This window comes from Amphiprion ocellaris, chromosome 7 (genome assembly GCF_022539595.1).
Source record: "Amphiprion ocellaris isolate individual 3 ecotype Okinawa chromosome 7, ASM2253959v1, whole genome shotgun sequence".
NCBI lineage: Eukaryota > Metazoa > Chordata > Actinopteri > Pomacentridae > Amphiprion > Amphiprion ocellaris.
In genome coordinates, this window is record NC_072772.1 from 32,486,388 (window position 1) to 32,504,074 (window position 17,687).

General features: G+C 37.1%; 1 long non-coding RNA gene across 1 annotated transcript; it reads left to right on the forward strand.

Moving 5' to 3' along the window:
- Positions 1–1,184: 1,184 nt before the first annotated feature.
- LOC129349359 (uncharacterized) lies at positions 1,185–10,767 on the forward strand. The gene is made up of 3 exons (XR_008602341.1): positions 1,185–5,975; positions 6,876–6,976; positions 8,524–10,767. It is a non-coding gene; the product is annotated as an uncharacterized LOC129349359 (long non-coding RNA).
- The last annotated feature ends 6,920 nt before the right edge of the window (positions 10,768–17,687 follow it).

Genomic DNA, 17,687 nt, shown 5'->3' on the forward strand with positions numbered 1-17,687 from the left:
AGAGCAAATGATTTATGTGGAGAGACTAGACTGGATGCTTCTCCCCGGGGAAAGTGTTTACAGCCGACACGCGAGGTTTCAGAGGGCAGCAACATTAACAAGTGACCCGTCAGCTTCCCCTCTGAACTGCTAACTATTAGAGATTGTTAGAAATGATTAAGGTAATGAATCCCACAGTGGGTTCCACATGGAGGAGCAGGAAGACAACATTTGTGTTTTTAATAGCTCGGCTGAGGGATGAAGAGGTTTCTGAAACCTTAAAGATGAATCTCAGCCATTAATGCTCACAGAAACCGACCAAATACCATCCATCCTCCACCTGTGCTCTCCAGCAACCTGCCGTACGTCCCTGTAGGAGGGCAGCAGGGCTTTTTCCTGCACAAACCAGCAGATGGTTCCAATCTAAAAAGACACACAGTCGCTTAATCCTCAGCAATTTACTCGCCGAGCAACAGCGTCTGCTGGTAGGTTGCTTTGAGGGTTTCATTCCACGGGGTTTTATTTAATGTCAGGTTAAAAACAAATCAAACAACACGTCAGAAACACGTCACTCAGTGGGTAAAAATGCAGATAATGTGGTGTGATCTTCTATAATGTCACCTTAATGGGTGTTTTTAATATGGAGCTGATAAAATAACAGCAGGATTCAACCATTGCTGCTCTCTAAATGCATCTTGGGTACTTTCCTTTTGTTCTGCTGTTAATCACAGTAAAAGCTGACTCCACCTTAACTCAAATTAGTTGTTTTCTCTGTTGATTTTAACATAATGAGCACCAGCAAAGATTCAACCGATACATTTTAAAAGTAAAATAAACTGTTTTATTTGTGATATAAAGAAGATTTGCAATCTTATTCTGATCTATTTTATATGGAATTTAGACTAATAAGATATTGGCTTTTAATAGTATCTATCTATATATATATATATATATATATATATATACATATATATATACATATATATATATATATACATATATATATATATATATACATATATATATATATATGTATGTATATATATATATATATATATATATATATATATACATACATATATATATATATATATACATATATATATATATATATGTATGTATATATATATATATATATATACATATATATATATATATATATGTATGTATATATATATATATATATATACATATATATCTCGACCATAACTACACTGCAAAAGCTGTGATTTTAAAAAGCACTGTAGTGTGTACAGTGAGTTTCTTTATCAATTTTATGGTACATAATATGTTCTGCAATCTTGCAGCTGTTGTTGGTTTTTCTTTTGTTTCTGTTCTGGAAGCCTATGCTTTAATAAATACATTTTCTACGGTACAAAGGGAAGCCTACGCAGTGCTTCATGTGTCTAACCGCTGTTGCTGTGGGTGGCAGCGAAACCAGAATAAGTCCTGCTCCCCTTTTCTCTGGTGTTTTTCTCCTTTTTTGGAAAAAAAAAGAAAAAATCTGCAAAGAACATAAAAATGCAATTTATCTACATGCTCTCTGCCTCTTATTTCACAACATAAATCACCGTTTGTTTGTTTTTTTACTGCTCTTCTCTGATTTCTCTCCTCTGCTGTTCTTTGATTTGTTGGATTGTTTTCAGGAAAGAAACTGGAACTTGTTGCACCGAAGGTAAGACACATCTGGACGACAGTTAAAGCTTAATGCTGCTCTAATCAGCGTTTGTATAATAACAGGGGATTAAATGACTGCATGTAATGTTAAAGGGGTTGCAGAGAATTATCACCTGAACCCGACAGTTTCCAGCTGCAGCAGGCAGATGTTTTCAACTAAAAGCTCTCCAGCGCCCAACAGAAAACAGACAAAGCTCGCAACAGGCTGCTAAGAAGAGACCTTAGAAGTCATATTATTTTTTAAAAATCCACCATTTCACACATGGTTGGCTGAAATAACCACAATATAAACCTGTAGTGCTACTGAAGAGACTCCTATACATCCTTTATTTCCTCGGTGAGACAATATTTTCAGCTCACCTATTTCCAACATGCATGTTTTTGTTTTATTCTTTGGTCTGAATTCAGTGAATCCTCCAGAGCAGCTGTGCAGGATGATTTAAACAGGAATAAGAAATGATGTTTTGCAGCAGCCGAAGCAGAGAGAGACGCTTGCAGAGCTGCTGTGTGGGCTGACGAGGACAGATTAGCATAATGAGGATATAGGAAGCGTCTAAGGCTAATCTGCTAAACACAAAAAAATATGTGCAGGAACTCTGAGTGAGGATGAAGAGAAATTAGTCATGAATTCTAGATCTGCAGGTTCGTTTCTGAAAATGACATGGGTGTGGCAGACAGACTACCTGAGCATAGCAACAGTTTTTAGAATCTGATCAGCCTTTTGTTCCAACTCTGTAAACACTATAATCAGTGAAATCAACCCACCTTCCATTTGTTATTGAACTGTTATATTCAGATTTATTCATTACAAATGAAGAAATCTCTAACAGCAGCACAATATTATTGAAGATTATTTTATTTTAGGGCAACAATTACGGCCTCTTAAGGTGTCTTAAGTAACAGTATGTAGCTGTCAGTTTATCAGTAGTAAAAAATAAATAAAATTAATCTTCTGTTACAGGAATTATTCAGTAAAATGCTGCTCAGATCAAACTATTCGGTAAGTTTTAAACCTTAAAAGTTAATGCTAATAATGTAGCTACATCCTCTGCATTTTGCTGATTTAGGAGACCACAGAGAGTGAGAGAAGATCAAATAAGTTAGGATTGATAAGAAGCAGGACAAGAGTGATAGAAGTACAATAAGTGGGAAAATAAAGATGTAATAAAGGTATAATAAAGACAATGTACAAGGCAGGATTAATTTATTTACCGGTATGGACAGACATGATATTGTGAATTTACATATGGATATGTACTATAATAAAACTAAAATTATATTTATGAGAATTTAAATTCAATGATAAACACTGTAGTAACCAAGGTATCAAGGAAATTCAGCTTTAACAGCATCATCACACTGAAAACATTATGTTCTGCTGAGGATTTGGACCATACAATAAGGCGGCCATGCTATTTATTTATATGTTTTTTGGTGTATTATCTATTTTATTAACCCTGCATGCAAATGTTCCACCAAAACTATCTCCTCCATCATTGTTTTAAAGGGGCACTATCACTATATCCTGATCTTAGCACCACCCAAGATAACTGTAAATGATTTTAAAAGAAGTGAAAACAAAGTAGGGTGTTTTTTACCTCTATAGAACAATAATACTGTTGAGTCAGACCATTCTACACAGTGCTATATGAGTCAATCTCTTCAGTTAGGCTAGGTTAAACAAGTGCAGAAATGCTAATGAAGCTAGCAGTTGTAGGTACTGTAAGACCCGTGTGAGTCCAAAACTCCCAACAGGCAGCACAGATTTACTAACAAATTCTAACAAATAAAGAAAAAATAAATCAGTTAGAACACCAGGCAAGAAAATGAAGTATACATATATAATACAGTACATTTCTGTATTATTAATTAGCTTGACTCTTGCTTCCATTTGGCACATTAGTTTAGCAGGCTGCTAATTATGAGCTGATTAAGTGACGGTACATCATGTATCTGTTATGTCCAAAGGGTGGTGTCTTCTTTCCATATTGCTCTATTAAGTACAGCATATACACACTTTATTTACTGCTATTTAAATCCAATGAGCTGCATATCTTGAGTTACACAACATCATATGGCTCCTATAGTCCAGATGTTATTTGATATCTCGCTCATCGTGGAGTTCCAGTTTGGAAATGCGCATAGGAGCGAAGTTTATTATTGCAGTTGTCGTTCTATTTCTGCACTAATAACCTCCCTTCACCTCGCAGCCCTGCAAATCACACAAACCCACCAGGACACATTAGTCTTTCCACAGTTTATGAGAAGCCAGCAGCCCTCTGCACTCTGAAGACAAGACGGTTCTTCAAAGGTCCAAAATGGTGCTTTGGTTTGTTGCTTATGTTAGAAAGACCATAAATAATTTAATGCACCGCTGTGTTGATCTAATGATGTTCAGCTCCCTTCGCTGCTAATATACCATCTCCTTATTAAGATACAAAATACTGTGGAAGCCAAACACAAAACCCCACCTGTAGGACATTATATGGGCGGTCTGTTTCCTAGCCTGTTTTTCTATTTGTTAGTTAGCAGAGAGGCTAAAAATGTGACTGCTAAATCTTATCGTGGTGGGAAATTGAATCACTGCTTTAAGTTTTTCTTGCAGATTCATGATTGTTTTGATAATTTTTGAACATTTTCTGACATGTTTTTGACAATTTATGCCACAGTTGTCTGTCACTACTTGTACTTTTAATGCTGAAGAGCTTTTATTAGACAGTCATAATTAATTACTGAAAAAGTCCACTTTTAGTGTTTTCCATCTCCATATTAAGATATATACAAAGTAAAGTACAAAACAGTGTGCATGTGGGAATAACCAAAAGAAGGCCAAACATTTAACCCCATTTGTAGGACATTATGTGGACAGTCTGTTTCCCAGCCTGTTTTTTAGAATGTTAGCGAGCAGAGACTGAAAATGTCACGATCAGTGGTAATTTTGGTGGGAAATTGGATCTCTGTTTCAGGTTTTTCTTGCAGATTCATGATATTATTTTGGTTTAGAACACTGTTGATATGTTTCTGACATTTTATTCAACAGTTGTCTGTCACTACTGTACTTTGATGCTGAAAAATCTTTGAATCCAATCAAAAGTTGTGATTAATATTTGGAAAAATCCAGTTTTAGTGTTTCTCATAGTATCAAAAACGCCCAAACAGACAATCTTTGCGCACAAACAGTGCACCTATTCTCATCAGGATTGTCTAATTTAATAAAATTTTATTTAAAAATGCACATATAATGATGAATTAAACTAATTTAGAGTGTTATGGAGCATCCTGTAGATGAGCCAAGTTAATTCTAGCACTAAGACTAATTCTCCAGCACATTGAATGAGATGTATTGCATGATGTTTTGTTAATTAAGCACCAATCCAAAACCTAACCTAATCCCATAGTGTGGGATGTCATTTATTATAAGACTCTTATAAAAGATAGTAAAGAAAAACATTTTCATGGCCAAACTGTTCCTCCGGTAGCCACAAAGAACCGCCTGCAGGTATCTCACAGAGTCATTTTTAATCACAGTGTAGCAGCCTCTCGACACGTTCGGCTCTGCCCAGCGGGTCGGACTGTCCACCTGTCTGTGAGACCCCAACACATCACGCCAGCCCTGTCGGGAAACATTAGGCTTTGGGTGATGTATGGAAGTCAGCCAGAGAACAGTGAAACCACATCAAGCTGTTCTGACTGCCTCGGGCTGCTGCATGTCGCCGTCACAGCAGAACAACACAAACACGCCAGAGAAGCTTTTTTTCTCTCTCTCAGGGTGGTTTTTGTTTTATTTTATGATCAGCAGGTACGAGAGATGCGATCATTTGTTTGTGCATCTGTCACAGGCAATATCTCAGACGACTAACACCATGGTCCGTGTACGGATCTGGTAATTGGATATTCCGTTCTGAAACAGGTATTGAAAAACAAAAAACGAGTCGTTATTTGATTTTCGTTTTAAAATACAAAATTTAAAATTGAAACACAAGGCGTTTTTCCTTTTCATGATCAAAAAGGGATATACATTTTTTTAAATGCTTTGATTTTCGTTTTATATTTAGAATAACAAGAAAGTAAAATCAGTAAGAGACAGAAATGAAAAAATGTCCGTTTTTTTATTTTCTGAGACCGGAAGTGGTCATCAGCAAGTGTGGAGCCAAACGACAAGATTCTCAGAGGGCGGAGCCAGAGAGCAGTGATTGGTCAGACCATAGATACTATAGAAGACAGCGCGCTAGCGTATCCAGTCTGCTTTATATATCTATGGTTAGCACGTCTGGTAGCATCTCTGGCTGCTGTTGACCTTCTTTTTGGAGTAAAACACGGTAAGAAGATAAATACTTCTAACCTGTAGCGTTGTTTTGTTGTACGTTAAGTCAGCGACTTGTGAAGAGTTGTGTTTTGTCGTGTTTGAGCAGTTGGTCCGGACGCGTTAGCTAGCTAAGCGGCTAAGTTAGCTAGCGGGCTAATTAACACAGGTGGCTAACTTACCGCTGAACACCTGTGTTAGTTGCTGCAGCAGCTGTCCTCATTATTAGAATGACCTTCTCAACCTGTATTTCTCTGCTGTGTATTTTAGCGTTTAAAAAAGTTATTTTACTTTAAGGTTAACTGAAACCCATTCAGCTGCACTGAAGTTTCACATTCAGCTGGTTTGAATTAAATCGCGCTTAACTTAACATTGCACAATATTACCTGTCTGAATCTCCATAATTTCATCAAATTCCTTCTCTCTTCCACTGCTCAAGTTCAATCCAGTATATAAAATGACATTAATAGTGAATAAACTAACAACCAGCCATTGTATTTATTTATTATTGCATGTATTTGTAGTAAAACATGAGTTGAAACATCCTACTTTTGGATCTAGAACTGCACAAGCCGTTCATTTTCAGTCACCTGACGAGTTAAACTCCCCTTTTTATGAGGTTGAAGCAGAAAGTCTGAGTTAACAAAGAAAGTTGTTTATAATTTGTGATACCCGTTATCTGTGACTGAGGCTTTAGTTTTTGTTGAGCTGATTTACACGTAGAAACTTTGTTCAGGAAGATTTCTCAGTAGCTCAGAGGACAGGCTGCTTTTTACACAACCTTGTAAGAGAATGTCTGTCAATGCTTTCAGCAGAATTTAGAAACACAACACTTCCGAAACAGATATTTTGAGGCTGTGAGGTTGAACGTTTGAGAGTATATCAGTGTGTTTGTTTGTGGTCTTTCTGTTTCTAGGTGGAAGCTGAATTAGTGAGGATGACTCCTGCTCCTGTCATCTCTAAGCTCCTCACACATCTTTACCTGCACATGAGGAAAATCACTCCTGTAGAATGCAGGTATGTTTGTCATTATTATAAATAGTTGTTGATTGGTGACCTGTCAGAAACCCATTATACACAGTCAGCCAAAATAATGTTTACACACATCAGGAAAAGAAACACTTGCATAAATATTTCAATACCAAATTTATTCAGACATCACGAGATTAATAAAAGTTATCTTTGGCCTCTACAATTACAAGAAGTGCTCAAAGTGGTGGCCACTGGCTTCCAGACATTTCTGTTGTGTTGTAGACGTCACTTGTTGATGCTCCATTCATGAGGGTAGTGCCATCTGTTGGGAAAACATCGTTTTGCTTTGAAACAAACTGCTGTTGAGGTCTGTGTTTTTAGGTTTAACCCCACAGTTTCTGAATGAACTGATAGTTTTTTTTTTCCTGATCAATGTGGACGTTATAATTGATGGTAACATTTACTGATCATATAATCAGCATGACAATATAACAGTAGAACATTCTGACCACCTGACTAATACTGTGTTGGTCCCTTTATGCTGCTAAAACTCCTCTGACCCAGTGGTTCATCAGAACCTCTGGGGATGTCCTGTGGATTCTGTGGATCCTGTGGGTTGCAGGGTGGGTCCTACCTAGACCAGGCTGATCCTGGACCATCCCACAGATGCTCCATCAGATCTGGATGTGGGGAGTGTGGAACCCAGGTGAACAGCTTAGCTCTGTCGTGTTCCTCGGACCACTCCTGAGTAGTTTTAGTTTGTCCTGCTGAGGGTGGCAGCTGGCATCAAGGACTGCTGTTGCCATGGAGACTAGGGGGTTGTTTGTCCTGCAGTGTTTAGGTGGTGGTACATGTCAAACATCCACATGAACGTCAAGGTTTCCCAGCAGAACGTTGCATTAGAACAAGATGATGGATGTTGTTCTCTTCAGCTGTCAGTGGTCAGAATGTTGTGGCTGATCGGTGGATCTGTCTGCCTTTACTCTGACATCCAGAGTTATACAAAAGTGTAGTATGTGTGCAGTGCAGAAGAGATTTACTTTATTGGATGCAGTTTTAGTGGTTCCATCAGAGAAAATCATATCCATATACAGATTTTTATTAATTCCAGGGCTGGTTCAGTAAAGATTATAATAATAACTACATCAACTAATTGTTGGTCACAGTTGGAATTTTGCAGCCTGAGAGATGGTTGAGAAGGTTGCAGTTCTTGTTTTAGCAAAATATGTTATAATAGAAGATCTTTATTGTCATTGTACATGAAATTATCTGCAAACCAGCAAAGTGTATCAGTCTGAGGTATCTAAAAATAAATAAGTAAAGAAAAATGCTTCTAAAGCCAATAATAAACAGAATATTTTGAGGGAATATTCTAAAAAGGAAAGAAAAGCTCCATTCTCACTCCTCTCAGGATAAACTGTCATTAAAATTGATTTTAAATTTAGCTTCAACACAAGATAAAAACATTTACTTTCATTACTGATATTGTCAAGTTTTAATAAAGTTCATGCTGCTTTTATAAAATGATGAAAGTGAATAAATTGTATTTCTGTGATCTGTGTTTGATTTCTGTCTTTTCTCCTGTCATCCAGATGTTCAGAAGGAGATGATGCCACATCTGGTCCAGACGATGGAAGGTCTTGAAGTTCTCTGACTGGCCTCGACTGAAGATGGTCGTCTCACTGGATTTAAGGTTCAGATGCTCAGTAACAAACTCCACCAATGAGCCAACAGGGAAGCTTTAGGTTTATTAAATGTTGCTATGAAGGTTTCGCTGTTTTTCTTTGTGAATGCAATGTGCTCCAACTGAAACTTGAATTAGAACTTAGAAGTAAATCCTTCCATCTGAAAGGTTTTAGTTGCATTAATAACCTCATAACATTCTAATTTTTATTCCAGTCTTGGTTGGAAATAGAATCTCTGGATTGATTCAGGTAAAAACTGAACTTCACAGCATGTTGCAGCAAAACAACCAGATGAAAACTGTGATGGTGTTGGATTGTCAGACCGTAATGTTGCAGCTCAAAGCAGCTTTTCTAGCTCAGTTCATTCTGACATTCAGCTATGAATCAACACAGCAGATGGTGATCCATGCTGTGGAAGTCTCACATCTCCTGATTTAATGGAGCTGCTTTGCACTTTTTACACTGTTTATTCACCAACACTTTATTTAATAAAAGTCCCATCTAGTTTTTATGAGGAATGTGATGCTTTAATTTCTCTGTGAATAACTGCAGTCTAATGCAACAGCTGGAATTGTAACATCTGTCCTGATATTGATCATGAAGTATTGATCAGAATACTTATGGTCAGCAGTCATCCCTGAAGTTTTACTTTAAAATCTTTACTTGTGATGTGAACTTTGGTAAGAAGCAGAAACTTTTGCGTTGCCATGGATACATGAGTGTTAAATTCTGTCCATGTTTCCATTTTGGGAAATTCAGTCCAGCAGATGAGTTTGTTTTTACTGCCAGCTACCATTCAGTCTGAGATATTAAGAATAAATAAATATGTATAATGTGGAAATTAACAGAGTTTATTTTTATTTATTCCTACACCTGCTGCATTTAAAGTTCCAGAATGTGGAGGAATTTAGGATCACAATAACAGACAATAATATTATCTGAAAGTCGGGTTATTGTTGTTTATCAGCACAATACAAAAAGATTAATGTTAGAAATATTCCAGTTAAGACTCTAGAATATCATGATTTATCTAAATTTACCTCAATAATATGAATGTTCAGGTTAAGATTGTACAGTGATATTTATTATGTAAGTTTAGCTGATTAAAGTTTATGACTCTGCACTAAAATATTATTTAAATTGACATCATTATTATAATATTTAGGGTCAGACCCTACAGTATTGAGATTAAGAAATCAAATATTCTATAAAATGTAAATACACTGAACTCATTTGGATGTATTTAAGTGAGACTCTACAATATTATTTGACACAAATCTATCTAAATCAAAATTTGAATCATTTTTACTCCAAACATTTACTGGACTGATTTAAACATTAAAATCACTCCTTTCTAATCCTCTGCTGTACGTTCAAACCTGAGGCCTTAAATAGAAACACACAAGTATCTGATTGAAGGAACTTCTGCAGAGTCCTGGTTCCAGAACATGATGATAGAATTATAGACAAACTTTAACAAAAGCTGCCTGAGAGTTTACAGCTTTTTATGTTGGATTTCTTCAGTAATTTAATGAGAGTTATCAGCAAAAATCAAGTGTTCATTTGATGAACTTGATTTCCTAAAACATCCAGAATTGGAGCTCATATCTTTGGCAGCTGTAAAGTTTCTGCTCCTTCAAAGTTCACAACACAATGAATGAATTCCTAAAACACTCTCAATGCTGGAGAGCGTTTGATGCTGAAGCAGTGACCAGTTTTTCTGTTTCTTCTCTGGAGATGCACAATGAGGGACGTCTGCAGAGACTGAGAAAGAGTCTCACCACATCCTGACATGAGGAAAAAGACTTTATTGAAGACTACAATGAGAAAAACTATCAGACAGCAGACGGCTGCATTCAAGGTGAGCTCTGAACATTTGATCTGGAACAGGAATTCAATAACGGCAGCATGAGCTTCATTTCAGTCTGTAGCTGCTGAATTCATGGATGAATCATCTGGCACTAGAGAGGAAGACCATCAAACATCCATGTCAGCTGATGGAGGTCCAAGAGTCTGACCCAACAAACAACCTACAGAGTGAAGACCTCGAATCTGATTGGACGGCCTCCTATTCAGCCACATGTGTGAACAAATGCCTCTAAGCTGATTAAGCTGATTTGTTTTCTAAAATAAATCTAGTTTGAGTCCTAATCTATGCCTGTGTGTTTGCTTCTTTACACCGCTGTTAACAGTTTAGGCTGTTGGGTTGTTCCAGATAAGACAAGTACAAGATACTTCAGAGCTGTTCTACCATGAGCCTGACAGGAAGAACTCCAACAGCTACTGAATGTTCCTGTGGTTCCCTCAAGGCTACAGGAGGAGTCCTACGAGGACGAGCCGGTCCACCTGATGGAGGCCAGTCGCTGCGGTTCAAAGCCAACACCGACTACGTGGACTTCTACTGGACCACACGGAGGCCTTCAAACCGGACCAACAAGTTCAGCGACTCCCCGACTCGTGGGTCTGAGGACGCCGCCGAGCCTCGGTCCAGCCGGCCTCCTGTCTGTGGGTGTTTGAGTGCTGAGAGGTTTGTGGATGCATGTGAACGTTCTGTGTTGAAACAGCAGCTTTGGACTCAGTAACGCTGGGAAAAACCAAGAGCTCCTTTATTTGTGACTTCCACTAAAAAACTGATGAAAATAAGTTTGCCAGGGTTCTGACTGATAACAGATGATTAAATAATGAAAATAACAGTTTAAATATTCCTTTAAACAATCCTTTTAGGTCCACATTTCCTTTACACTGACTTCTTGGTATATGTACAAGTATTTTGGGTGGAATATACCATTAAGCCCGATGTTTAAGGGTTCTTCTGGGAATATACCATTAAACCAGCCTTTTAGGTAAATGTTCCAGGATGTTGAGTAGAATATACCATCAGATAAAGGTCTACATTGGAAGATTTTAGAGTAGAATATTACTCCAAACCATCCTTTAGGTCTACATTTAAGGTGGAATACTCCTTTATACCAAGATTTTCTGGTCTACATTGAAGGATTTTAGGTGGAATATTCCTTTGAACGAACTTTTTAAGTTTATGTTCAAGGATGTTGGGTGGAATATACCATCAGACCAACCTCCAAGGTTCACAGTAGTGAATTTTTGGTGGAATATACCATTAAACTCACCTTTTAGGTCTACATTGGAGGATTTTAGGTGGAATTTTCTTCCAAACCGTCTTTTAGTCTACATGTAAGGATGTTTAGGATGGTATATTCTTCCAAACCAACTTCCCAGGTCAACATTTCAGGTGGAATATTCCTCCATACTGACTTTTTTGGTCTACATTGAAGGATTTTTTCTAAACCACCCTTTCGGGTCTGTATTTGAGGTTTTAGGTGGAATATTCCTTTTAACCAGCCCCTCAGTCTCAGGTCAGGATTTTGGATGGAATACTTTGTTAAAGCAACATTTTAGGTGCATGTCCGAGGATTTTTGGTGGAATGTTCCTTTAAGGTGGATGTTTGAGGACCTTGTAGGTGGAATACTTCCTGAAACCAACCTTTTAGGTCAACATTCAAAGATTTAAGGTGGAATATTCCTTTAAACCAACCTAAATTTCATGTTTCGATCATTATCAAGGGAGAAAACTCAATCCAGACTCCTCATAATGACGTTTGACATTTATGCTGCTGTTATTTGTTTAGTCCAGACTAAATGACAGAAATCCACAACTGTTATTTTATTTCAGGACTCGGTTATTAAATGTCAAAACAATCCATGTGACTCTAAAAACTCAACAGTTTTACAAACTCTAAGATTAAACTGTCCATAAGGATCCAAAATAAGTTGGACTTCTACATGAGAGCTTTAATTATTCTTCATCTACTTCCTGAAAAGTTTGGTCAATAAAAAAGACAAAAACTAATATTTTCAGCTGAACTAAAGACAGACTTTATGATTTTTCTGCTCACATGTTGTGTTGTTGTAAACTTACTCTTTCAAATAAATACCCATCTAACCCCCTGGAAACCAGCGTTTGTCCTGTTTTTGTGTTGCTCCTCGGTGACCCTAGACAGCCGGGTCCTAATGTTTTTTGAGCAACACACCATACTATGACATTTTTACAATGATGGTTCTACTATGGAACCAGTTTGACATGTTCAGGTGTTCTTTGTGTGAAAACTCAGAGATTTCAGGTATCAGAAGGTGGTTTTCAACTTTCTTTGTTAACTTTCTGCCTCAACTTTAAACTAAATTTCCTTCACTAACCCAGCCCTCTGGACTTCCAGGAAGCTGTGTTCCTATTGGCTGTCCAGGTGGCTGCTTGGCGTTATCAGGAACACCTGAGCAGCTCAGTGTCTTCCTGCTTTATTTGGCTTCAGTCAAACATTTCCTCTGCTTCTGTTCACCACTGAACCGGGTTTGGCTCCATTGCTTTCGTTTGTTCTTTAGGCGTTGGCTTGCAGCTTCCAGCAGTAAAATTGTCTTTAATGTGTTTCTTGGTGTGTTTTAGGGCTTTGTACTGGATAGTTGTCTTGGTAAATGTGGTTCTTTAGCCACAGTTAGCACATGGTGCTAATGTGTGCAGTGATTAGTGGATTTGCTGCAGCTGAGTTGTGTCTTTATCTTGGCTGTAGTGAGTCTTTAGAGGTTTTTGGTCAGACACATTCTGTATTCTTGTTTGTGAACCAACGTTGGTTGTCCAGAAGGTAAGAGTTCCTGTCCTGATTCTCTGTTCTCAGAGGTTCTCTGGTAGGCTGCAGGAGACTTTAGTGTTTGGGTTGTGCTAGTTTGGTTTTTGTATGGTTTCATTTGGACGACTATCTTGAGGCTCCTCCATGTGGTTTAGTGAGGTTTTCTGGAACAGTTCTACAAAGCAACCTGCAGCAGAAGAGACTTTGAGAGTTTTTAGGAAGTTCTGGAGACCAGACTTTAGAGCAGCAGAAACATTTGTCAGCAGTTTGAGCAGGAGAAGGTGAGCTTCAGAGTAGAAATGAGAAGGAAACCTTCTTGACCCGTGTGGTGAGGTCCTGTACCAAGAGTTTGAGCAGGTTGTGAAGAGTCTGTAGTTCTTTGGTCTGAAAGCACAAGAAGAGTCGACTCATTAAAGGAGAAAACAGGAGATATTGTTGGTTCTTCTGTCGCTCTGCAGTTTCCTTAGACTGAATATCAAGTTTATATTTTAAATGATTTCCCATGTGAGCCCAAGAAGACTTCAATAAACTCCCTCCATCCCCTGGACACAACAGATTTTATTACCATGTTAAATCTTTTTTTAAAAAATATGTTTTTGAGTTTTAATCATAGTTTTAGCATAGTTTTTTCTCTTTGCTTGTTTAGTTTTGTCATCTGTGTGAAAGGTGCTAAACAAATAAAGCTGAATTGATAAACTGAATAATTGACTAACTCATGATTGTGACAACAGAAGTATTTTCATTGTGATTTAAGGGTTTGTTTCATTTTTAAGGTTGGGGTTAAAATCTTGACAGAAAAAAAAGATTAAAGAAATAAACTACATTAAAAAAACATTAAATCAAAGGAAAAAACATTTAATACAATAAAACTTTTAAAAAGAAAATTAAACATTAAATACAATTAAATGATATTAAACAGACAAAATATTTAATTATACAATTAAACAGAAGATACAAAACATGCAATTATGAAATTAAACAAAAATTTTTAAACAAAAATATTAAACATTGAAGATGAAATATTTTAGATAAACATTTTAAAAATACAATTAAATAAGAATATTAAACAATTAAAAAATAAAACATTTAATTAGATTATTAAACCTTAAAAAGACAAAACATTAAAAAATTAAATGTTTAATTAGAAAATGAAATCTTAAAGACAATAAAACTTTAAATAGGAAATAAACAGAAAATACAATGAAGCATTTAAAAAGAAAATTAAACATTAAAAAGTGGTAAAACATTTAAAAAGAAAAACCTTAAAGATTGAAATGAAAAATTAAACAGTGGGAAAGAAAAGGAAAATTTTCAAACAAGCCGATAAAACATTTGAAAAAACAACAAACATTAAAAAGACAAAAGCATTTGGAAATCAAATCAGACATTGGAAAAGAATAAAAGGTGAGAAAAGAGCAAAACTAAACATTTAAGAAGAATCAAACTAAAGACAAAACATTTGAAAAGATATCAGTTAGACTTTAGAAGATCAAATTAAACAGAAGAGACAATAAAACGATCAAAAGAGCAAAAACAGATAAAAGTCTAAGTGTTTTCTAGTCTGAAATGAAAACATCAAGTTGTTTCTTCAAACATTTCCTCTTTCTATGTTCTTGGTTTGATTGTGGACAGATTTACTAAGGACTCATTTCAGAAAACTGCTTTCCAGATAAAGTCTACTAGTAGTTGAAGGCATTGATCAAACTAATGTTACCTTCTGATCTCCACAAACTTTACTGTTCAGTGAAAAGAATCGAAGTTTGTTGAGGATTTCTAAAAAACCCACAGGTGAAGGTCTGAGAGGAACTCGGATGGATGGTCTAAATGTGAAATCAAGACTCATGGTCACAAGTTTTAAGGCTTCTGTTAACCAGAAAGTTCAAACTAACAGAGAAGTACTGAGAAACTTTTAAAATTTCAGTCCTCAGACTGTCTGAAGGTTCAAACTAACAGAGAACTACTCAAGAACTTTCAAGATTTCAGTCCTCGAACTGTCTAAAAGCTCAAACTAACAGAGAAGTATTGAGAAACTTTTACGATTTCAGTCCTCAGGACTGTCTGAAGGTTCAGACTAACAGAGAACTACTCAGGAACTTAGAAGATATCAGCCCTCAGACTGTCTGAAGATTCAAACTAACAGAGATCTACTGTGGGACTTAGAAAATTTCAGCCCTCAGACTGTGTGAAAGCTCAGGTCCTGAGGACTCGGGAGGTCTGGAGGCTTGGAAAGTCTTGGAACTGAGGGTTCAACCCTCCAGCTCAAAGGCTGAAGTCCAACCTCCTGAGAAAAACGGTCGAGTCGAGACTCGAGTTAAAAAAAAAATCGAAAACGACAAAAAATAGATGATAAATGCGCAAAAAAAAGAAGAATTAGTATCTGAGCGAATAGCTCAGGGGAAAAGAAGACTGACTACCAAGTGGAGGGTCGCTGGTTCAAGACCCGCCACTGGCAACTTTCTTTGTTTGTCTTTGTCAGAATTTTGATAAAGTTTAAGAAGTGTCTGGTCTTGAACCAGCGACCTGCAGCTCCATAGGCAAATCCTTAACTCACTGAGCTACAGATCAGATGAAAAGACATAAATTCGTCGTCCCTTTGGCATCGTAGTTCCTGAAGTGACCACATGGGTGGAGCCAAGGCGGAGTCTGGGTGGAGTCAGGGCGGAGAGTAGGCGGGGAGGTGGGTGGCGGCCTCCCCCCTCTACTCCCCCACCTCCCCCCACCACCCACCACACCTTCCCCCGCCCCACGAGTTCTTCGAGTCTCCACGAGTTCTTCGAGTCTCGACAGGTTTTCCCGAGTTTCTGGAGTTTCCACCAGGTTGGAGGCAGAACAAGTTGTCATGAAGAGGTGTTGAAGTCGGCCAGGATGGACGGACTTTTTACAGCGACTAGAAGGAAGACCACTAGAAGAGCAGGTCTTTAACCACCATCCATACAATCCATGGAGTCGCTCCAGAGAAATGAAGGGAGGTCAACTTTTATCAACCTCCATCCAGATGTTCAACTTGATATCTTTACTTGGACATTTTTAGCACCACAAACCTTTAGTATCACACTTTATTATCATTTATTAGGACTTTAATGGAATCCACCAGCAGATTTAGTTTTTGTTGACAAACTTTATTCTTGTCGTCTTGGATTAGTCAAGAGGTTTACATTTCTTACGTTGTCATATTTTAAATATGACAAAAAAATCTAAAAATAAAGCATCTTGAGACAATTTGACCTGTAATCTGTGTTATATAAATAAAATTGAATTAAAATTGTATGTATCTTGTAATGCCATATATGTTGGAAAACCAATTTTCTTTGTCCATTAATCTGTTTATTGTTTTCTCCAGTAATTCATTTCTTGTTTTGGTTTATAAAATGTGAAACCCAAATATATTCAGTTTACTGTCATAAAACCCAAAAAGATTTACATTCATGATGCAGGAATAAGGCAGTTTTTCACTTTTTATCTTAGTTTAGTCAGAAAGATAGTTGATAATGTGTGAATTGTTGCAGCTTGTGAGCCGTAGAAGGTTTTAATCTTTGGGGCCGAGTGTCAAAAAACATTTAGAAACAAACATCAACAAAACACTCAAAGATTTGAACATCATTAAAGGGAAATCCAACTTTTGCATGACAATGTCAAATTAAAGGACATTTATTTCCAACGTAAATGTGTGATATTCATCCTCTGGAGCTTTCTCTTCACATCGTCTTCCACCTGGACTGGTTTGGTCGGGAGCATGTGCAACAAACATTTGAAAAACTGCACTTTAACATCTATGAATGACACTGAAGTTTAATCTCTACATAAATGAGACTGAGTCTGGATGTGCTGCTCTGTCATTAACTCCTAAGTTTAGGGAAAGTTCAAACAAAAGAGGACAGTTCAGATCAGACTTGAGAATGAGCTTATTTTGAACAAACATGTCAGACTTTCTGAGCTTCAGCACCTCTAGCAAGATATTTTAACAAGCAACTCAAGAGATCCAGAAGTTGGAGAGAGTTAGCTTTAGCTGAGCCAAAGAACATGTGGGACGCTAACCTAGCAAACATTTCAGACTTTTCTCTGTGAATTCTGAGAAATAATTTACTATTTAATGACAGAGCTACACATCTTAACTCAGTCTCTTGAAAACAGACTCTAATTCAGTGTCATCCATCCATATTAAAGTGCAGTTACCCAAAATGTTTGTTGCATGAGCTCCAACAAAACCTGTCCAGGTAGAAGGCCACTTTGACAAACAGGAAGTGGAAGATTCCAAGCAGATTTATAGAAGGGGGAACCAGACTGTACTAAGTGTGGTGGAGTATAGAGGGGTGTTTTGTGGGTTTTTAAGGCTGATAATGGTTATTAATGAGACATTTGGAGTATATTCATTTGGATATTCATTTGCAGTAAATGAAAGTATTTAAAATCTTGGAGTTAAACTTACAAGAACAC